Below are 6000 nucleotides of genomic sequence, written 5' to 3' on the forward strand. Positions count from 1 at the left end.
TGGTGTTTTCAAAGTTGCTTTCGTCCTGCTTCTCACACAGAGAGCTTGTGACCGCGGCAGCGAATTAGCGGCGATCTACTAGACAGTAAGCCAAAGTGATAATGACAGCCACAGTAAAACATGACACACTCATCTGATCTCTCCCCCTTCTCATTTCTTCTCAGGACCAGCTTGCTTAGGTGACTCTTCTCCAGGTTCATCTCTCTGGAGGTGATGCCTTTGTTATGGAAGGTTTGGGAATTGCTTCCTTTTAGGTGGTTATAGAATTGTAGGATATTTTTGCAGATGCAAAGTCTCAATATGGTGTTTGTCCCATTTTGTGAATTATTGGCTGGTGAGCGGACCCCAGACCTCACAACCATAAAGGGCAATGGGTTCTATAACTGATTCCAAGTATTTTTAGCCAGATCCTAATTGGTATGTCAAATTTTATGTTCATTTTGATGGCATAAAATGCCCTTATTGCCTTATTGCCTTATTCTCGTTCAAAGCTTTGTGGAAGTTACCTGTGGTGCTGATGTTTAGGCCAAGGTATGTATAGTTTTTTGTGTGCTCTAGGACAACGGTGCCCAGATGGAATTTGTATTTGTGGTCCTGGCAACTGGACCTTTTTTGGAACACCATTATTTTGGTCTTACTGAGATTTACTGTCAGGGCCCAGGTCTGACAGAATCTGTGCAGAAGATCTAGGTGCTGCTGTAGGCCCTCCTTGGTTGGTGACAGAAGCACCAGATAATCAGCAAACAGTAGACATTTTACTTAAGATTCTAGTAGGGTGAGGCCGGGTGCTGCAGACTGTTCTAGTGCCGTCGCCAATTTGTTGATATATATGTTAAAGAGGGTGGAGCTTAAAACTTATTTGGGATAGGGGGCGCTATTTTCACGTCCGGATGAAAAGCGTGTCCAAAGTAAACTGCCTGCTACTCAGGCCCAGAAGCTAAGATATGCATTTATTATTATAGAAAACACGCTGAAGTTTCTAAAACTGTTTGAATGATGTCTGTGAGTATAACAATACTTATTTGGCAGACGAAACCCCGGGGACAAACCATTCAGAATTTTTCTTTTTAGGTCACTCTCTTTTCAATGGCTTTTCATTGGGAATCCAGATTTCCCAATTTCCCAAGGGACTTGCTTGCAGTTTCTATCGCTTCCACTGGATGTCAACAGTCTTTAGAAATTGGGAGGTTTTTCCTTTGAGAAATGAAGAAGTAGCACTGTTCAGAACGAGGGTAGAGAGAAGTGTACTCTTTGTTAGAGGCGTATGACCTGAAAGCTCGCTACACTTTGTTTTCTTCCGGTATTGAACACAGTTTATCCCGTCTTAAATTTTATTGATTATTTACGTAAAAAAATACCTAAAGTTGTATTAGGAAAGTTGTTTGAAATGTTTGGACAAAGATTACAGGTAACTTATTAGATATTTTGTAGTCATGTTGCGTGAGTTGGAACCGGTGTTTTTCTGGATCAAACGCGCCAAATAAATGGACATTTTGGATACTGTATATATCGACGGAATTAATCGAACAAGAGGACCATTTGTGATGTTTATGGGACATATTGGAGTGCCAACAGAAGAAGCTCGTCAAAGGTAAGGCATGAATTATATCTTAATTTCTGCGTTTTGTGTCGCGCCTGGCGGGTTGAAATATGATTGTCTGTGTTTGTTTGATGGGGTGCTGTCCTCAGCTAATAGCATCGTTTACTTTCGCCGTAAAACCTTTTTGAAATCTGACACGTTGGCTGGATTAACAACAAGTGTAACTTTAATTTGGTGTATTGCATTGATTTCATGAACATTTTATTTGAATTTGGCGCTCTGCATTTTCACTGGATGCTACCGTCCCACCTATCCCAGAGAAGTTAACCTGTCTCACTCCCCCGTTCCGCTAGCGGAACTCCTCCCACATTCCACTGAAAAGGCAGAGCGCGAAATTCAAAAAAATGTTTTTTAGAAATATTTAACTTTCACACATTAACAAGTCCAATACAGCATATGAAAGGTACACATCTTGTGAATCAAGCCAACATGTCCGATTTTTAAAATGTTTTACAGGGAAGACAAAATATGTAAATCTATTAGCTAACCACGTTAGCAAAAGACACCACTTTCTAACACCATCAGTTTTTTACTCCATCACCAGCTATCACTAATTCGACCAAATAAAGATATATATAGCCACTAACCAAGAAACAACTTCATAAGATAACAGTCTGATAACATATTTATTGTATAGCATATGTTTTTTTTGAAAAATTTGCATATTTATGGTATAAATCATAAATTACATTTCAGCTACAATCAGAAATTGCACCGAAAGCAGCCATAACATTTACAGACACCAACGTCAAATACCTAATTACTCCTCATAAAACATTTCTGAGAAATACATACTGTGCAGCAATTGAAAAACAGGATTCTTGTGATACCAGACAATATTTCCGATTTATTAAATGTTTTACAGCGAAAACAAAATGTAGCGCTATATTAGCATAGCCACGCCAGCCAGACACACTTGGGCGCGCACGACCAGTTGACATGCACGACAGATATATGAAATAACATTATAAATTGGGTCTTACTTTTGCTGATCTTTCATCAGAATGTTGATCAAGGTGTCCTTAGTCCAGATGAGTCGTTCTTTCCATTCAGAATGGCAACTTTCCCTCTTCATTTAGCATGGGTACTAGTCGAGTGGCACGGATCTCTCCAACGTAAACAAAGTCACAGAACGGAACACGGCAAAACTCCCGAAAAAATTCAAATAATCTGATTAAACTATATTGAAAAAACATACATTACGATGATATGGTCTCATTTATCAAATCAAATCCGAGCCGGAGATAGTTGACGTCCGAAACGGCAGCAAAACAAAACACAATCTCTCTTCCAAGTCGCACGCTTCAGACTTCCGGAAATGGACGGTCACGTCAAAGAAATAGGTCTTATTTCACGTCAGAACAAGATAAACACAACATTTCTCCTCTGACGTCCTCTTGACACCCAGAGGAAGGCGTATGAGGTGTGTTTCGGGTCATACGTGGCATGACCATGTATAGGCAGAGCGTTGAAGCGAGCATAGACATCTTGCATTCTACTTCCTGGTCAGGGAAAGTGCTGCCAAATGACTTCTGTTCCACTCAGAGAAAAAATTCAAACGTTTTTAGAAACTAAAGGTTGTTTTCTATCCAATAGTAGTAATAATATGCATATTGTACTAGCAAGAATTGAGTACGAGGCCATTTAAATTGCATACGATTTTTCCCCGAAGTGAAAACAGCACCCCCTGGTCCTCATCAGGTTTTAATCTGCGTCCCTGTCTCACCCCACGGCCCTGTGGAAAGAAATGTGTGGGTTTTTAACCCATTTTTAATCGCACACTTGTTTGTGTACATGGATTTTATAATGTCGTATGTGTTTCCCCCAATGCCACTTTCCATCAATTTGTATAGCAGACCCCCATGCCAAATTGAGTCAAAGGCTTTTTTGAATTCAACAAAGCATGAGAAGACTTTGCCTTTAGTTTGTTTTGTTTGTCAATTAGGGTGTGCAGGGTGAACACGTGGTCTGCCATACAGTAATTTGGTTAAAAGCCAATTTGACAATTGCTCAGTACATTGTTTTCACTGAGGAAATGTATGTGTCTGTGTTAATGATAATGCAGAGGATTTTTCCAAGGTTGCTGTTGATGCATATCCCATGGTAGTTATTGGGGTCAAATTTGTCTCCACCTTTGTGGATTGGGGTGATCAGGCCTTGGTTCCAAATATCGGGGAAGATACCAGAGCTAAGGATGATGTTAAAGAGTTTAAGTATAGCCAATTGGAATTTGTTGTCTGTATATTCTCTCTTTCTCTCTCAACTCCCTCCCTCCCTCCCTCCCTCCCTCCCTTATCCCTCCTTATAGAAGACAGAAGAAGACGACCTAGTGCTAACTCCAGACAGTACCAGAGAGTTCCTGACCTTTAACATCCCCTTGAGTGACTCGGGTCGGCAGGTCTGGAGATCAGCATCAAGGGCAACCGCTCCAAGGAGAACCGCGCTGACCTGGGTATCTTTGTCAAGTCCATCATCAATGGAGGAGCTGCCTGCAAGGCGAGGAGCACCCTGGTCTCTCACCAGGCATTTGCCTATTCTAAATGACAATGTTTACACTCCTCAAAGAGAATGTGGTGCAGTAAGAATGAATGATTATTGAAGTAGTCTTCTGTTCAGTATTGTCCTGTATTATCTATTCTCCAATAGTCAGTTAATTACTCTCACGGACATTCACTTTAAGATGGTCAAAAGAACATGTATCACATCAACAACATTATGGCTCAAATAGGAGATCATTATCCCAGAAACCCTAGACCCACTCTAATTTGCATACTGCCCAAACAGATCCACAGATGAAGCATTCGCTATTGCACGCCACACTGTCCTTTCCCACCTGGACAAAAGGAACACCTATGTGAGAATGCTATTTATTGACCACAGCTCAGCATTCAACACCATAGTGTGGTTAAAGTTCATCACTAAGCTAAGGACCCTGGGACTAAAAACTTCCCTCTGCAACTGGATCCTGGACTTCCTGACAGGTCACCCCCAGGTGGTAAGGGTAGGTAACAACACATCTGCCACGCTGATCCTCAACACGGGGGCCCCTCAGGGGTGTGTGCTCAGTCCCCTCCTGTACTCCCTGTTCACACATGACTGCATGGCCAAGCATGACTCCAACACGCTCATTAAATTTGCCGACACAACAGTGGTAGGCCTGATCACCGACAATGATGGGACAGCCTATAGGGAAGAGATCAGAGACCTGGCAGTGTGGTGCCAGGATAACAACCTCTCCCTCAACGTGATCAAGACAAAGGAGATGATCGTGGACAACAGAAAAAGGAGGACCGAGCAATTCTCATCGACATTGCTGTAGTGGAGCAGGTTGAGAGCTTCAAGTTCCTTGGTGTCCACATCACCAACAAACTATCATGGTCCAAGCACACCAAGACATTCGTGAAGAGGGCATGACAAAACTTATTCCTCCTCAGGAGACTGAAAATATTTGGCATGGGTCCACAGATCCTCAAAAGGTTCAACAGCTGCACCACCGAGAGCATCCTGATGGGTTGCATCACTGCCTGGTATTGCAACTGCTCGGACTCCGACCGCAAGGCACTACAGAGGGTAGTGGGTACGGCCCAGTAAAATACTGGGGCCAAGCTTCCTGCCATCAAATACCTCTATACTAGGCGGTGTCAGAGGAAGGCCCTAAAATTGTCAAAGACTCCAGCCACCCTAGTCATAGACTGTTCTTTCTGCTACCGCATGGCAAGCATGTCTCGGAGCTCCAAGTCTAGGCCCAAGAGGCTTCTAAACAGCTTCTAATCCAAGCTATAAGAGACTGAACATCTAATCAAATGGCATTGCCCCTCCCCCTCTACGCTACTGCTACTCTCTGTTATTATCTATGCATAGTCACTTTAATAACTCTACATACATGTACATACTACCTCAATTACCTTGACACCGGTATCCGTGCACATTGACTCTGTACTGGTACTTCCTGTATATAGTCTCGTAATTGTTATTTTACTGTTGCTCTTTAACTTCTTGTTACCTTTATTTCTTATTTGTATTCATATTTTTTAAACTACATTGTTGGTTAGGGGCTTGAAAGTAAGGATTTCACTGTTGTATTTGGCGCATGTGACTAATAAAATTTGATTTGATTTCATTTGGACTTCATCACCACCCTGATTACTCTCCCTTCATATAGCCCTCAGTGGGCTCTGTCATCAGGCAGTTTTGGTTTTGGTTTCATTCAGTATGCTTCTCCTGTTTTGTATTATCTTCATATTTAATATTATTTAAACTCACCTTCTGCACCTGCTTCCTGCCTCCCTGCGTATACGTTACAATAGGCTTCTTACAGAGGTTACAATTTGTTTATAATGGTGTGAATCTAGCCACAGGCTAGAAAGAAGGCCTTCTTGGTAAACCCTTACGCTGTTGTT

At 42.0% G+C, this 6000-nt stretch overlaps 1 long non-coding RNA gene across 1 annotated transcript in view; it reads left to right on the forward strand.

Annotated features, from left to right (window-relative positions):
- LOC139532078 (uncharacterized) overlaps window positions 1–5720 on the forward strand; it is a 47107-nt gene extending 41387 nt beyond the window's left edge. Inside the window, exon 2 of the long non-coding RNA XR_011666491.1 lies at window positions 3909–5720. This is a non-coding gene — a long non-coding RNA (uncharacterized lncRNA). The remainder of the gene's footprint in view (window positions 1–3908) is intronic.
- The last annotated feature ends 280 nt before the right edge of the window (window positions 5721–6000 follow it).

The sequence above is a fragment of the Salvelinus alpinus genome, chromosome 10 (assembly GCF_045679555.1).
Source record: "Salvelinus alpinus chromosome 10, SLU_Salpinus.1, whole genome shotgun sequence".
NCBI lineage: Eukaryota > Metazoa > Chordata > Actinopteri > Salmoniformes > Salmonidae > Salvelinus > Salvelinus alpinus.